Raw genomic sequence first — 18,261 nt, 5'->3', positions numbered from 1 at the left:
CTCATATGTGAAGGGATTCTGACATGTTTGGTGCACACTGCATATATCCTTCTTTGTGGTGGTCACTTAGGATGGCAGTTATCCAGGAAGGTTATCCACTGGTGGCCATCACCTGGCAGCAGGAGGAACTGGTACAGATGGCCCTCTTTGAAAAGAGTGGAGGGGATGCTGGCCCAGTTCCCAATTTCTGGAGGGTCTATCTAGATCATTGTGCACTCATTTTTGTCTGTGAGGGGGTGCACATGGTAGAATGGCTTAAGGACAAGGTGCCCATGATATCCCCATGGGAAGATGCGAAGCTGCTTGTTAAGACCGCAAAGATATCATTATGGGTACCTATGATCCTTAAGTAAGTCTCTCCCAAGACTCTGTTCAGGAAAATAGGGGCCCAGAGCCCAAAGGTCTCGACAGAAGAGTGGAGAGAGATTAACCAGAAGGTTGCTCCGGAAGAACGAACCCTGGTGGTGGAGGTCGAGGAGAAGTCCCTGAAGGCGATGCGGGAGCAGGACCTGAAACTGGATGACACCTTTATAGCATGGCCTCATCACGTGGACCGTCTCCAGGAATTTTTACATCATATGAATTCCATCCATGAAAATATTAAGTTCACAATGGAAACTGAAAAAGATGGTTGTTTGCCATTTTTAGATGTTTTGGTACGGCGCAAGAATGATGGCACACTTGGTCGTTCGGTGTACTTGAAACCGACCCATACAGATTTGTATCTGCAAGCTACCAGTTGGCACCATCCGGAACAAACAATGGGTGTCCTTAAAATTTTAATCCACCGTGCCCATACTATTTCTGACGTCGACAGTCTCCAAGCGGAACTGAAACACCTGCAAAAAGTATTCCTGATGAATGGCTTTTCATCTAAGCAAGTGAACAGAGCTATGCAGTCCTACAAACGACGCAACAAGGAAGAAGTAGAGGTCTTCAGGTCAATGGCTTATTTGCCTTTTATTGGGAACATCTTGTCACAGATAGGTAGAATATTGAGGAAGCATCAAGTTAGAGTCATATTTCGCCCTCCTCCTAAAATATCATCACTGGTGGGATCCGTTAAGGATGACCTGGGCCTACGTAAATCAGGTGTCTACAAGATCCCGTGTGATTGCGGCAAGTCATATATAGGGCAGACAACAAGAACGATGCAGGAAAGTATTGTGGAACACCAGCGGCATACTCGCCTTCTCCAACCCACCAAGTCCGCAATCGCTGAACATTGCATTTCTACTGGCCATTCAATGAATTACAATGATACAAAAATTGTGGCTCAAACATCACATTTCTGGAGTTCAATTATAAATGAATCCATAGAAATAAAATTGTCAGACAGCGAGACTCTTATCAATCGAGATAGCGGTTAAATTCCGCTTGGAATCCCATTGTAGAGAAACTTCGTAGTCAACGTAGTTATCAGTATAAAGATGAAGATCGATCTGATATCGAAATGCCAAGTTTTCACCGCGAAGGGCGCCAGGCGCAGCACACGGAGTTGTGAACGCGCACGCCTAACAGTACATGCGCAGCGCATGCGCAATGCAGCCGCCTTTGGCTTTAAATAGCAGAGCTCAGCTCATATTCACCAGTACTTCTCCAGCTGTACTCACCTGAAGATGGCCAAAAGACTTTTTGCCGAAATATCGTAGCAAGATGTTACTGACTTACGGCAGTTCTCCTGTGTTTTTATGGAACAAACAGTACACCGGAAATATTTCAAACATCACAGGACCTGAAATTGCTTTTAGGGTTCTCGCAGGTCACCATCAGGGTTCTCAAAGACCTCAAAGATTGCAGCAAGATGGAGCCTGGAGGTGCTGCAGATTAATCTGCAGCACAGTATAGGGGCCTCTGATGCCCTGAGCCGCTGCCTGGGGAGACAGGAAGCGGATGAGGCCCTGATACAAGAACCCTGTTTATACAAAGGGGGTGTACCGGGCCTCGGTGGCAGTGGAGATCTATGCTAGAAATCTAAGAAACTCCAAACATACATCTATGTAAGAAATGGCATTTCTTTCATGCCAATGATGGATTTCTGCTCTACGGACTTAGTGACCATTAAAATGCAGTAATATGAGGAAGGTATCACGAGGAAAATTATTTTGGCCTCAGCATACCTTCCTTATGAAGACAACTCTCCTCCTCCCTTGGAGGTGAGGAGACTGGTAGAGACTTGCCATCAGCACAGTGATCAACTGCTGGTGGGATGCAATGCCAATGCCCACAACCTAGTGAGGGGCAGCAAGAACACCAACAGTAGAGGTAAGTACCTTCTTGAATTTCTTTTAGCTAACAGCTACATTCAGGAATATCAGAAGGGAAGAAGTAATTGACATAACCCACGATAATAGGTAGCTATGTCAAACAATGGCATGTGGTGTTGGAACCATCCTCATCGGATCACATGTACATCAAATTCAAGGTTGAAATGGGAATCAGACAGACCATGATCTATAGGAATACCAGAAAACAGACTGGGAGACATATAGGAGGAACCTTGACTTAGGCTTATCGGAAGTTAAAACCTCAATGAGGAATCCAGTAGAATTTGAGGAAGTAGCAGAGGCTGTTACCTCTGCCATAGTGACCTCATATCAGGACAACTGCACAATCACCAGGACGTGCACAAATAGGAGTGTTCCTTGGTGGAATAACAAACTGGAAATGCAAAGAAAACAGGTATGGATACTGTTTAATATTGTGAGACATAAAGGACAATGGGCTAAATATCATGAGGCCTTTGTCAATTACAATCTTGCAATAAGACAAGCAAAGGAGGAAGTGGAGGGCACGGCTGGACAAGCCACACTTCACAAGGTTCTCACTAGAGTATCAACCAATCCACAAGGTATGTTGAGGAAAAAGGATGGGGAATATACAAAGATAGCACATGAGACTGGAATTGCTCCTCCAAACTCACTTTTCTCAATATGCTCTGCCGGACAACACAGACCAGTATGTGACCTCAGAGAGACAACGGTTCTCAGGTACTCGAAGAGAGAACTGGGAATCGGCCAAGGAGTGTGTGAATTTCAACAAAATCCAGTGGGCGTTAGGAACATTCCAACCGTTCAAGTCACCTGGCACAGATGGAATTTTTCCAGCTCTCCTGCAACAGGCATGAGGAAAGCTCATATGTGTCCTATGCAAGCCATTCAGGGTTAGCCTAGCAATAGGAATCATTCCCAATGCTTGGAGGGCAGTGAAGGTTGTCTTCATTCCAAAGCCAGGGAGAATTCATACCAAGGCCAAGGATATGAGACCAATCAGTCTGTCCTCCTTCATTCTCAAAACATTGGAAAAATGGTTAATGTATACGTTGGGGAGAGGAGGCTAAGTAGGGTCCCTCTACACCCGAACCAACATGCATGCCAACCAGGTAAATCATGTGAGACAGCTCTCCACCAACTCATTGGGAAGGTGGAAAAAGCACTTCACTTACAAGAAATAGTCCTCTGCATCTTCCAGAACAGCGGGTTGTTGCTAAGGAGCTTGCTAAGGTGCCGAGATTGGCCTGCTTAGCCATAATGGGTGGAATTAGCAGCACACCAACAGCTAGACCGGAAGCCATGCTAGATATGCCTCCACTTCACCTTTGGGTCAAGATGGAGGCAGCAGCTGGGACACACAGACTCAAAACTGGCAAAAACAGGGTCTCATTCGGATATCCAGAATCACACACTAACACAGTGAGTGAGGTAAATATAGGAATGGCTGGGGAAATGCCAGTTGACTATATAATAACTTCCTTCGACAAGCTTTACAGCATAATAACAGGAAGTAGGGAGCAGTGGGAAAAAACAGTTCAACACTGTACGGGGGATGTCGTTTGGTTCACCAATGGGTCGAAAACAGACCAAGGCATTGGGGCAGGGGTGTAGGGGGTTCAGCCAAGACTGGAGAACATCATCTCTCTAGGGAAACTAGCTTCTGTATTACAGCAATCAGGACATGTGTGGAGGAGAATATGCATAGGTGTTACAATGACCATAGCATCTACATCTATTCAGACAGCCAGGCAGCCCCGAAATCATTGGCAGCTCCTGCAACAAGATCTAAGATTGTTGCAGATTGCCACAGGGCTCTGGTGGAGCTAGGGGGAAGCAATAGGGCGAACCTAGTGTGGGTCCCTGGCCACTCAGGGATCTGTGGCAATGAACAAGCCGATAGATTGGCTGGGTGGGGGCAACAACTTCATTTATTGAACCGGAACCTGTGCTGACAATCACCAAGGCTATGATCAAATTAGAACTACGGAACTGGCTTAGGAAACAGCATGTAGGATATTGGACCAAGGTCCATAAACAAAAACATGGTAAGGTAATGATGCCCAATCCATGTTTTAAAAGAAGCTCTCTAACCCTGGGATTGAACAGGAAAGAGATAAAACTCATGACTGGATTGATGACCGGCCATCGGAATTTCAAAAAACACCCACACACAATGGGTATAATGGAAGAGGACCCTAAATGTAAGATATGTGATGCGGGTGGAGAAACTGCATCACACCTAATCTTCGAATTCATGGCATTGGAGAGTAAAAGATACAGAATCTTCAGGACAACTAGACCTGAAGAAATTGTGTCTAACAAAAAACTGGTAGAGGGACTCCTTGCACTATTTAAGGGCACTGGTTGGCTTTACTAGGTATTCAGGGAGTGATACCGCACAATAAACCTAGTTTCGGTGCAGGCAGTGGCGGGTCAGACCTAAGCTTCCCTGTTAAAATCATGCAAAATTCCCATGCAGTCCAACACTGGGCCACTGTCACATCTGAATGCCCCAAAAATCTGAATACCACACGATTTGACCAGCCAGCCAAATGGGAAACCACAGTGATGAAACTCTTTCAGGTGCTGATAACGCTGTCTCACATGAGTCTGAGGCATTTCCATGTTCTTCACAGCGATCACTCAACACCCAATTCCATACATGCCCCTTTTATGCCCTACCAGTCCTAGCAACAACACTAAATATGAGGAACACTAAATATGAATAACACTAATGCACCCTGTTGACCGTTCTACCTGTCAGAGAACTGCTTCTTTTAGGTACCTGCCGATGATGCATTCATATACAAAGTTACACTGATATCCAACCATGTTTTTTGGGTGCTTCATTTTCTGTCAACGAGTGAATGAAATACAATAACTTAACGAACACAGTAGTTGGCTATTGTCAGAATATGTACCTAGGTAGAGGACAAACAAGTTAAATAAACTCCCTATCAGATTGAAACTGTATGCCAGACAATGACTCGAACCAGAGAACCTTGTCTTTTATGGGCATGTACCCTATCAACTGAGCTATCCAAACACAACTCATGACTGACCCTCACAACTTCACTTCCTACCTTTACAGAAGTTCTCCTGTTTCAAATCAGCACACACTCCACTGTAGAGTGAAAACTTGATTCTGGAAACAATCCCCTATGCTCTATCTGAAGACAGAAGTAAAGACATGATGGTGTGTTGTGAGCTGTGCCTGGATAGCTCAGTGTGAGCAATTGCCAACAAAAGGCAAAACTTCAATGTTTGAGTCTCAGTCTGGCACACAGTTCTGATCTTCCAGAAGTTTCAAATCAGCTCACACTCTGCTGCAGAGTGAAAACTCGTTTTGAAAATAAATACTCTTTTGGCATCAATCATATAATGAAGAAAAGCACTTTTTAATAAGAAATCAGAATTTTTTTACTCCATCATATAATGCATAAATTTTTTTGCTCTACAACGGAGTGTATAAGATATAGAAACGTTGTTTCAGACTATGGCCAAATCCCATACTAAACAAAAACTGAATGCCATAGGGTGGCCACATTCTTACCAATGGAATCATCTGACGATGCCTCACTAACCAGTTCCTCGTATCCTCTTTACCAAACACCATGCAGCTTCTCCATTATAACTTGTTACATGAATACTGGTATCTCCAACTTAAAAAATGTGGGAGAGAGTAACATTCACAGACTAGGGTTCTTTTCGGAACAAATCTTTCACTTTAGAATAGAGACTGTTTACACTGTAACTATATTCAGTGCAGGGAACTGGGCCCAGATATTTGCTGTGTTTCTAATAGTTACCCAAACTGATGCCTTCCATAATCACCATAACGATCAATGTTCTGCAAAGAAACTTTTCCATGCTCTTTGACATGTACTAGTTGTACTGAAAATTAAAATAACTACACAGAATAAAACAAACAATGGAAGTCCAGGCTGAAATAACAAACATATGGAACAGACCGACTGCTACTCACCAGACAGAGGTGGCACTGAGTCACAGAGATGCACAGTGGGAAACTCTGCTACAATATTTAAGCTTTCTGACAATGTCCTTTTCCCAAAATAGTAACCACACATACACACAATTCCACTGTATCCATATGCTGGGACCCAAGCTATGTGATGGATAGCAATCTATCCTTTCCATACTGTTGTTATAAAGATAAAAAGCTATGTATCAAATCCAAGGTAACATATATGACACAGCATGAGTCTTCTTGCAACATTCTTGGACTAGGACATTTCACAATATTTTGGATAAGGAATGTGTCTTTCAGTTTTCAAGGAACTAATGAAAGTGGTATATGAAATGAAAAGTGGCTATAAACAGAGAGAAAAAATTGCAACATCAAGAAGAAGTTGTGCGAAGTAAACGAAAGTTAGTAGGCATGTTTCTGCATCTGAAAGATAATGTCCATTCAGATTTTACACCAGTCACATAAGAGTGATGCTGGTAGTGTTATTATGAGGATGCAAATCAGGTTTGCGTTAAATAAATGATTGAACCATTGTGTGCATTAGCTATCTTAGAGACTATATGTGCTGAGTTGTTGTTAGTCAAGAATGCCTTTACGATAACAAAGATGAGGCTGTGCATTAGGGCTACAAAAGAAGCTGGATGTTCCTTTGCAATACTGTGGGAAGACTTGACAGGAATGTAATCACTATATGTGATTGCTGGAAGCAGTGATCACGAGAATGTACAGTCACAAGAAGACAGGGCTCCAGGTGGCCAAGTGGCACTACCAAGAACGAAGACCGTCATGTTCAGCATATGGCTTTAGCGCATCAAACAGCATCTGCAGCAATAATTTGAGCAGCAGTTGCCACCACTGTGACATAATAAACCGTTACATCATGGACAGCTCAGAGCTAGACATCCTTAATGTGCATTCCACTGACCCTAAACCACTGCCATTTGAGAATTCTGTGATGTTAAACGAGAGCTCACTGGAGGGCAGGGTGCCGATCTGTTGTGTTTACTGATGCAAGCAGTTTCTGTTCGGTGCCTGTGACGGCTGTGTGTCGGTTAGGAGGAGGACCATTGAGGGCCTGCAACCAAACTGTCTGTGTGCCTACACAATGGACCTACACCTGGAGTTATGATTTGGGGTGCGATTTCCTATGATACCAGGAGCAGTATCAGGAACAGTTACCCCAAGCACCCTGATTTCAAATTTGAACATCTATACGGTGATTCAACTGTTGTGCTGCCATTCATGAACAGCATTCCAGGCGTGTTTGCAAGAGGGTAATGCTCATTTACTTACCACCATCGTTCTACAGAGTGTAAACATGTTGCCTTGGCCTACTCAGTCACCAGATCTGTCCCCAATCAAGCACATATTGGACATCATCAGACAACAGCCCCAGCATCATCCACAAACAGCATTTGCTGTCTATGTACTAAAAGATCAAGGGCAACAAGCATGAAACTCCATCCCACACAATGACATTCAGCACCTGTACAACACAATGCATGCATGTTTGCATGCCTGCATTCAACATTCTGGTGATTACACCAATTATTATTAATGTACCAGTGTTTCATTTTTGCAATGGCTTAGCTCACAGTTTCAGTAAGCTGTAATCTTGCAATGTTAATCGCTTAAATATGATACCTAGACAAATGTATTTCCAAAATTTCATTACTCTACACTAGTGTCTGAATGGTTTACCAGAAACAGGCTAATAGTTAATCCCCAAAAAATGGTACTCATGAATTTCCATACTGATCAAAATAAAAATCCGGCACAACCTGTAATATGTATAGATAACCAAAACATTAGTTCTGTCAATGAAACTAAATTTCTTGGGATTCATATCCAGGAAAATCTTAAATGGAACACTCATATGACAGCCATAAATTCAAAACTAGCAAAAATGAGCTATGTGGTAAGAATTCTCTGCAACAGTACTAGTGCAGAAACAGTTAGGGCTGTATACTTTGCTCGTGTACATTCAATACTGAAGTACGGTATCATTTTCTGGGGAAATGTACATCAGACCATAACAGTTTTCAGGAAACAAAAGGCAATTATAAGAATAATGAAACTAGTGAGCAGCAGAAAATCATGCAAACCTTCCTTTAAAGATCTAAAGGTCCTACCCCTTCCCTGCATTTATATACTGGAAGTAGGCACGCATGTCAAAAAAAGCATACTGAGAAAAGGAAACCTTTTTCCTCAAAACAAAAGTGTCCATGATTACAGTACCAGGTCAGACAGTGACATACATGTCAATCATTGTAACACCACATTATGCCAAAAAGGTGTATATCATGCAGGAACAAAACTTTACAACAGATTACCGAGACATATAAAATCTCTTACTGAACTACAAAGCTTTAAAAAGTCTGTGACAGCCTACCTTCTGAAAAACTGCTACTATTCAATCTCACAGTATCTTATGCCAGAAAAATGTAATTTGTATCTTTAATTGTAGAAATAAGTTATAAATATACAGTATTTCAAAAATTTGTAATTATTAACTGTATAGATCCAATTTGCCATAAAAATTTATAAAATTCATGTTTGACATTTGAAAATCCAATAGCTAAAAAGGTTTTCCGTCCAATATCCTGTGTACAATATATGTACTTAAAAAGAGATTTATATGGACAAATAAATAAATAAATAAAATTATTTTTTAGTATTGCAATCTTTTTTCTGTCAGTGTTTGTATTTTCCAAATATAACAAAGTTAACCATAAATTCATGTACTGGTGTAACAGTAAAAATGAAAATTTTAATATTCCTGTTCAAAATATGTGACATCAATTTCTTTTTCTTCCCAGAGCAAGAAGAATGTATTTTCCAAAACTAGTACCACTGACAGTTGCATCTGTGAATCATATTGGCAATACAGTCCAAACTACTGAAAATGGCTGTCACCAATGTATTTGGACATATGGTTCTGATCACACACCTAGCAATCTATACAATTACTTCTGTGCTGAAGCTGTGAAACAGTTCCTTCTGGCTTGAGAACTTCTATGCTCTAATTTCATCACCAAGTGAGTCTTCTTGAACAACCAATTCTAATTGAATAATGTCAGTTTCTGAAATATGACATGCAGCATTCTGTATCATTTTATTAGGCATGTGACAAGTACTCTGACTCCAAAATACTGGCTAAATCTAGTGGCCATGTCTCGTACACCTGGGAAAGTTAGCTGGCTAAACTGGAGAAAAACAATGAAAAGTGAAACAGTAATATGTATTCAGAGAATACCACCAAAATAAGAAAGTAATCCGACTTTGGCAGAAAATGAAGAGCAATGCAACAGGGTTGCAGAACAGAAACACTGTCAGTGAGAGCAAGAAAAACTTAAAATGCAGCAACAAGACTTCATAAAATTTCTCCTCAAGCATTGGGGAAAACAGTCTTCAGAGCTGAGAAAACACTGCCAGTCACCCAGTAAACAACAATGGCACTACAGAAAATGTATTGCAAACCATCACCACCAAAAAACATAGTTGTTGCTGAAACATTACGGAAGAAGAGATCTGATATCATTGTACATTATGTCAGTGATGTGATTAAGGCTTTATTTCTATGTCCACGATGATAACAATTATCAGTTCTGACTGTAGTATAGGACTACATGATGAAAAGACTAATTTTCTAGAAACTGACAATGTCATCTTTATGTGGCCAGGTGACAAGAATGAATATGTTCTGACTTATGATACTGACAGTGTATGTTTTACCAGAACCAATGTCCGGCAAGAGGGATGAACTAAATTTTGCTGTTGGGTTTTCAAGATGTACAATGTGTTACATAGTTGGTATAATTATACTGTTGGCTTGTTTCATACTTAACACCTGTTTATGAATATAGCCTTAAGTATACTATTACCTTAACATTTAATGTCTGTTTATAAATGTAGCCTTGCAAAGTAATTGTGGACCTCATTCCAACACCTTTTTGTGAAGTGTGGGTATCATTGTGGGGTTTACTAATCAATTCATAGAATAAGTAAGCCTTTTCTCTTGTATCAAGGTGTCCTTGTGGTATATTTAAATCATTTTTAAGTTCTATGGCCATTAAATTTGTTATGGGCAAAAGTCACATGCCTAAAAGTCATATGCCAAATAGGTACTAGCATCTATAATGATACATAACAAGTAGTAGAAATATAGAAATAAAGTCTCGTTACCATGTAATCATAATGAAAGGTTCCGGCTACCAGTAAAATTTTCCAGAACCAACATCTGGCAAGACACACTAACTAATTTTTGCTGTGTGTTAAGTAGTTGGTATTTATTTATTTATTTAGTACCCATATTATTACATCGTTATATTGGGCTTGTAAAAGTACAACAGTATAAAATATTACATATTTGCATCATGTACAAAATCTTATCATCGGTATCAACACATCTTTATAATGAAAACATTATTCTGCTTAATTAGATTATAAAATTATTTATGTAAATACAATAGAATAAAAGCTAGCGTAACTCCTTGGTTGATTTTCCTAAAACTATTAAATACCATTACTTCAGTTAACTAGGCATAGCAACATACAGCACAAAAGTGCGGTGCATAATGAAATACATGCAGGGCTGAAAGAAGTTTGGTTTTATCTAGGAATGGTTTGACAATTATGAATTTTTGTTTAGAGAGTTATGAAGCAGACCTACAGATCTGAGCAAAATTCCAGGTATTCATTAATGCTGCAGAAGCTGTTGTTTATTAGTAGATTTTTTAGTCCTTTTTTGAATGTATTAATGCTTGGTATTTTTTTGATGCTATCTGGCAATGCAAGGTACAGAATTTTTGGTTTGTAAACAGCACTGTCACGATATATTGATTTTCTGTGAACATCCCTATTATAGTCATCCCAGTCGCTTGTCTGATAATTGCAGATCTCACGATTCAAAGCTGAAACTTGATGGTTTTTAATGAAGCAGATGCTTTCAAATATAAATATAGATGGCAAGGTCATTATTTTTAATTCCTTAAAGTTACCTATACATGGTGCTCTGTAAGCAACATCACTTATTAATCTTACAGCTTTCTTCTGGAGCCTAAAAGACTGCTTTGCAAAAGAAGAATTTCTCCAGAACACTATACCATACTTCAGTAGACTATGTATGTATGCGTAATAAGCACTTACCACTGTTTCGGTATTGCAGCAATCTTTAAGCACTCTTTAATATGTAACAGTACTTGCTTAATTTTTTGCTAAGCATTTCTTAGATAATCCTAAAAATTTTATGTGATTCTTTTTCTGAATTTGGCTATTCGATAATGTAAATTTTACATTGGTCCTATTTTTGTTCTTTATATGGTTGAAGTTCATCCATACAGTTTTCTTGTCATTGACAACTAGACAGTCATCTTTAAACTATTTTTCTGCCACTTCTGCTGTTTTGGCAATTTTTGCTGCATCTCATAATCATTCTTCCGTTTTATAATGAAACGTATCGTCAGCAAATTATATGGTATCAGCTGTTGAAAACTGTTGTGGTATGGCTTAACTGTTTTATATTCAGAATGGTACACATTTCGATCCTGAGAAATTTGCACTCTTTGTTTCCAATCAGTTTAATTATACTCTTAACCTCTTAACTTGTTTCATACTTGTCTAACAAAACTTCTGAATATTTTCTAAAATTACCACAGTGATCTTTTCCCATGTCTTTTCTTGGTGACATGACTCACAAATGTAAACTATTTTATATACAAAAATATGGTTCTAACTTGAAATGAGTGATTATTCTAACTGTACTAGTTGTCATTAACTTTTGTAAATTGAAAGGTATATGACAACTATTAAACAGCAGGAGCAATGGTACATTTAACTTTTAAATGTCACATGCATAACGGAAAAAAATGCTGTGAAATGCCTCAACTGTAGATTAGAGTTTAAGAACAGGTAATACTTGAAAGTCCTTAACTTTTTAAATTGTAATTTCCATTTCTTGGTGATGTTATTTCATCTTTGTCTTTCGCAATACCTCTGTCACCCTGTTAAGAGTTACGTGCAGGTCAAAAGACAGCCAAGTGATATTTTCTACACTGAGAGAGACAGACATCACTTTGAGGTGTTATCAGTGTGCTCTCCGCTTCTGCACAACATCACACACTTCGAATGTTCTCTCCCGTGGCAGCTGATACCAACAGGGTAAACTGTTCAAAATGTCTGTTTACACTGAATACTATCACTATTGTTTATTAATGTAATAATCATGCAGCAGTTACGATAGACAATAGTTAGTATGATGATAATGTAGCTGTTGCATACATACACTGCCACAGAAATTATCATAAAATGTTCTACATTCTAGCCAAAGTGCACACTACAGACAGATGTGACAGAATTATGCTGCTGGCTGGTAATTCACTTTGTACACTTCCTCTTATTACTGCCTATCACCGCTTCAAAATACATGACTCTCATTAAATCACTTCCACATATGATTACCACTTTAAAGATGAGAAATTACTGAATCACTCCAGAGAAATACTTACACTCCATTATAGTACTAGTATATTTCTGTGGGTGAAATCAGTTACAAATATTCTGCTTCTATTTATTCTGTACTGTTCAAGTACGTAAGGTGGTCAAGCTGCTATCTAATATTTTTAATGCAATACACGGAAGTCTATCCAATTCAAATTATGCAGACCTCCATAGAGAACTGTAAACCTCTCTTCAAAAATTTATAAGCACTGGCAATGCCTATCACAGACATGAAATAAATACTGAAATCTTGCAAGCTACTACATAAACAAACATGACATGATGGTTTGCAAGCGTAGGTGTATATGTACATTGTCATCTCACATCAATAAAGAAATTTAGAGCAGAATCAAAATTTTTCATTTTTAAAAATGTTTTTACACTTCCCCAACTCAGTATATTAGCTCATATTAATACTAGCCTCTTAACAGACTTTGTTGGTGTGATCCATTAAATTTCAGGACATGTAATCACTTAACTTCTACTTGTTCTTCTTCTAATATATTGGGTGTATGCCTTCTGGGCATCTTCAGAGTGTTGGCTCACAAGAAATTGTGAGAGTTGCTACCACAAAATTCTTAGATGTACATATAGACGAAAATTTAGACTGGAAATCCCATATCCTGAATCTGTTGCATAAGTTAAGCTCTGCTCGCTTTGCTTTACGTGTTATTAGTTTTGTATGTAGTAGGGAATGTAGCAGAACTGTTTACTTTGCTTATATACATTCTGCTATTACCTATGGCCTCACCTTCTGGGGTCATAGTAAGAAAAATCTCAAAACAATCTTCACTCTGCAAAAACGAGCTGTTAGAATAATTACCAACAGTTCAAGGCTAACTCCTTCAAAGCAATTATTTAAACAGCTGAATATTCTACCCCTACCGTGCCTCTATATACAGAAAAGTATAATTAATGTAAGAAGAAATATTAACAATTTCCAATCCAACTCGGATCTACATACTTACAACACAAGAAAGTGCAATGACATTCATATAAAAAGAGTTAACAAGGCTTTGGCGCAGAAACAAACAAACATACAAGGAAGCAGATTGTATAACAAACTACCGGTAAAGATAAAAGAAATAAAAAAATTGTCTTCATTTAAAGAAGCAGTATTCAAATTTTTAATGACCAACTGCTATTATAGTGTAAAAGAATACCTGGAATAGCTTCATACTAAACAATTATATTTATGTACTCTATGCCAATAGTAATTTTTATCTGACTGTTGCTACGATCTAAATAAATAATATCTATAAAAGTGCTTTAATTATATGTGTTATATCTAAATATCAACTGTGTATTCTATGTAAAAAGTCTTTCTCATACATCAATGTAAAAAATCAAAGTTGTATGTGCTATTTCAATGTGGTCTGATGTTATGTAGTCTACTATGCACATCTGTATTTTGTATAGTATTGTTCACCCTCTATATATATATATATACTATGTATTTTTGACGAAATCCATGCAATGTACTTTGTCTCTGGATGAATAAGCTATTACTACTACTACTACTACTCTCAGAATGACCCAAATATTATGAGAAATAGGGTTTACGCAATCACAGAGCTAAAAATTTAATGGATCAGTCATTGCGCCACAAAAACAGAGATTTTGTTGTGTGTGTGTATAATCTCTTCTGCATTTTCTTCTGTCTACATGAAAGCTTCCTGGACATGGTATCACATCACACCACAAGTGATTCGTCTTGAAGAAACCAACATTTTGGCTACTTTATCATATATGGACTATTTAAGTTAACTGTCTGTTCATGAATGCCTAACCAATTGTTTGTTACTGCTTTTGCAACGTGCTTTAATGTAAGAATATTTCTGCTGTTAACTTGTACAGTCAATACTTGCTGAAACCATGCCAAACAATGACTAGCTACTGGGATTGGCTGTACTGTATACAGATACTGTATTGCCCTGTGAACCAGTAGGTACGTGTAAAGTCAAACGTATACACGTTGTAACGCGACTGTGGCTGTAGGTAGTTATTTATGTACATCATTCTGAATATCGGATATACTTACAATGTCCTTGGTTCTATTGCATTTGACATTCCTAGTACGACTGGGCAAAATGACGGATTAACAAACTAACAAATAAGGAATCCTGATCACCACTATAAATTTCGTTGTTCTACTGCTTACTGTCAACAAATTCCAGTTAATGCATAAAACTAAACAAATATTCCACTTTCAATTTCTGGTTGCGTGTTGGATGGTGTAATACTCAGTTCATCTACTGATCTACACTCATTTCGAAAAGACGATTTCTTTAATTCTAAATACTTATTTTGGAGCAAAACCATCTCTTTAAATATTAAAAATTGTTAAATGTTAATTAATGCATGTTTGGTCAATTTAAATTACCCTTATTGAAAAAATACTAATATTATTCTTGAACGGGACTTCAAATCGTTCTGTTAGCGGTGTAGCAAAAAGTTAATGTCATCAATCCTCCCACATTTCCTTCGGTTTTTTACTACACTGAACGAAGTTTTGATCGATTCGAACACATCGCTTGCTTTAAACCACCACAGATAGTAAAAACAATATTCTTATGTAATCGTAATAATCACAGATCTCTGGCGAAATAAAAATCGCGATATGGGGAACGCTGAATCTGCCGATAAAAATACAATGTGCCTAAACGTTACGGACTGGCTGAAGTATTATTATAAGTACGTTACAGCTGCAACTAGGTAACTGGTTCCCGAAGTCTATCAATTATTTAAGAGGGCCCATTTAAAAATCCTGCGAAATAGGACGCATTCCTGTAGCAGGGTTTTCTTAATATTTTATGTTGTTTAGAAAATAATTATTTATTTAATTAAGGTTCGAAACAGACGAGTCACGCATCCTCCAAAAACAAAAAAAAGTTTAGATTCAACGTTTACAAAGTGCGTTGCGCTTGTGGGAGTACGGCGATGTCTCTTTAATGACCCTTACTTTCACAAGACACTGATGTTGCTGGTAAATAGAATCTATTAGCCCATGGCGGCGCACACCTCGAGGCAATGTTGGCTAACAATGCATGACCTGTTTTCACCACAACAATAGGTCTTCAAAAAAAAGGGCTCTGAGCAGTATGGGACTCAACTGCTGTGGTCATTAGTCCCCTAGAACTTAGAACTACTTAAACCTAACTAACCTAAGGACATCACACACATCATGCCCGAGGCAGGATTCGAACCTGCGACCGTAGCAGTCGCACGGTTCCGGACTGCGCGCCTAGAACCGCGAGACCACCGCGGTCGGCAGAATAGGTCTATGTCACTGTGCATGTATGTTATAGTTCCTCGAAACAGCGGGTCACTTTTACGATACTGACAGATAGTTTTTTTCGTCGGAATGAAAGACCTAAACGCATCATAGTAAAATTAAGATATTTGCTGGACGTAAGAGGAAAAGTTCAGACAGCTTTATTTCCAGCGTAAAACCAACACAAAGCGTAAATATGTATAGGTAGTTAAATACCTGTACTACTGGGATTGTATCATTAAAGGTGTATTTTGTAGTTCAGAAATGCAACACCGTGATGCTACCTTTAAATGTGTATTTAAATAATGTGACACCGCTAGACCATATTATGTGTAGGCTTCTTGGAAGTCACTTGGCTGTCGAAACACCTCCCAAACTGAGAAGTACAATGATTTCCTGAAGTCGGTTTGCATTTTCTACGGCGTCTTCAGCGATATTTTGGCTCCATACAAGAATTCCATGTAATGAATCTTTAGTGTCTAGTTATCTTGGTAAAGAGCTTTGTTTCGATGTACAGTGAACTTACCAAAAATGGCAAACAAAGAGGACAGTGCTGTTGGTGTCGTAGTACCCATTGTTTTTCAATCGTATAATCCATTTTAGCCAGGAATAAATTAAAAGAGTTACAATGCCCCAGTTCCTATGTAGTACCCATTGTTTTTCAATCGTATAATCCATTTGACCCTGGAATAAATTAAAAGAGTTACAATGCCCCAGTTCCTATCAAAGTTCTCTGGTACGTATGCTGAACTGGAAGCCCCTTCCAAAAATTTTCAATTGTGTGCCCCTCTACCTCATTCGAAGTTGGGAAAGGACGATTCATTGCAGTTAATCGATTACTATTAATTATTCTGGTAATCGATTGTGAACACGCCAATACTTTTCCAGTTGATTACATTTACGTAACCAAATATCATTAGGATTAGTTATTGTTTCCATTTTTTCCCTTTTTTGTTTTAAAAGCTGACGAGTGATGACTTCATTACGGAAAGAAGGAGGCCTGACACGGTTACTACAGTCTTCGCCAAAGTCATGGAGATTACAGTGAAAGACCAAATCTCAAACTACTTTGAAATGATTGAATTATTTACAGAAGCGTAGCATGGTTTCCGGTAAGGCAAATCTACAGCAGCAACAGCATTAGACCTGGTAATTAATCTATAGCAATTTTGAAGAAAAATAATCTTTAGCCATTATAACATTTTGTGATCTGGTAAGCCATTTGGCTGCATCCCTTGTAAGCTCCTTCCAAACGAGGTCAGTCATTATTGAGTTGGAGGTTCTGTTTTGGCAACACTCAAATCTTATGTGGAAAGCAGAAGACATTCAGTCCAACGAACACCATCATGTGAACGGAAGTTGGAATACAGTCTGCCACAGGGAATTGGTAATGGGCCGCCTCCTGTCTATAGTTTCTGTGAATGATTTAAGCTGTCATGGACAGTTCGCGTTCAAGAAATCGACCTCATTCTGCCAACAGCCTTGTCAAAGAGGGCAGAGGTGTGGACAGAGGCTCAAGGCACTCTCTTGCCCTTCGGGTGGGAAACTTCACCCAAGAGGCAAACGTTTCAGCAATTTTCAGTGGTGTGAGGATGCAGAGTGCAATGGGAAACACTGCATTAAAGACATAACGTGCATCCATTGAACACATGTCCTGTAATTGAACTGGCTAAAGATTCCAGAACAGTCCCTCGTTCAGATCTGTGGAAGAGGACTGCCAACAGACCGTGAGAAAAAAGACTGAATAACCAATGGGAGGATAATGTTGTCTTCTACTCATTGGCTGAATTTTTAGATATAAAGTAAAAAAAAAAAAAAAAAAAAAAAAAAAAAAAAAACTTAATCATTAGTGTCATGCAATATTTTGTGTAATGTAATTTCTTGTACAGTCATCTTTTATTAACCTGACACGTTCCACATCATTACGAAGTGTCGTATTCATGATCTATGGAACAAGTATTAATCTAATCTAATCTGAGTCAGAGTGTGGAATATCAGAAGTTCGAATGTGGTAGGCAAGCTAGAAAATCTGCAAAGGGAAATAGTAAGGCTCAGACTAGATATAGCGAAACTAAATAGAAAGAAGTTGAGGATTTCTGGTGAGAGGAGTATAATAATAATAATTTTATTGTCTTTAAGCCATTACAGCAATAGACAAAGTCATACACATATACATACAGTACATGCTATAAAAGAACAGAATTGTTATTAACATTACAGATTAATAT

General features: G+C 38.6%; 1 protein-coding gene and 1 long non-coding RNA gene across 3 annotated transcripts in view; one reads left to right on the top strand and one right to left on the bottom strand.

Annotated features, from left to right (window-relative positions):
• Positions 1-15,461, bottom strand: part of LOC126281196 (uncharacterized) — a 239,262-nt gene extending 223,801 nt beyond the window's left edge. Inside the window, exon 1 of one of the 2 annotated variants that reach the window (XM_049979905.1) lies at positions 15,143-15,461. The gene's annotated coding sequence lies outside the window, so the exon portion shown is untranslated. Of the gene's footprint in view, positions 1-14,800; positions 14,982-15,142 lie in introns of those variants that run through there. The other variant, XM_049979906.1, reaches the window with a different exon arrangement.
• Positions 15,462-16,911: 1,450 nt separating this feature from the next.
• Positions 16,912-18,261, top strand: part of LOC126281200 (uncharacterized) — a 36,057-nt gene continuing 34,707 nt past the window's right edge. The window contains exon 1 of the long non-coding RNA XR_007551230.1: positions 16,912-17,182. This is a non-coding gene — a long non-coding RNA (uncharacterized LOC126281200). The remainder of the gene's footprint in view (positions 17,183-18,261) is intronic.

Source organism: Schistocerca gregaria, chromosome 7, assembly GCF_023897955.1.
Source record: "Schistocerca gregaria isolate iqSchGreg1 chromosome 7, iqSchGreg1.2, whole genome shotgun sequence".
NCBI lineage: Eukaryota > Metazoa > Arthropoda > Insecta > Orthoptera > Acrididae > Schistocerca > Schistocerca gregaria.
The sequence above is the reverse complement of the archived record's forward strand: the minus strand, read 5'-3'. Positions and strand labels throughout refer to the sequence as shown.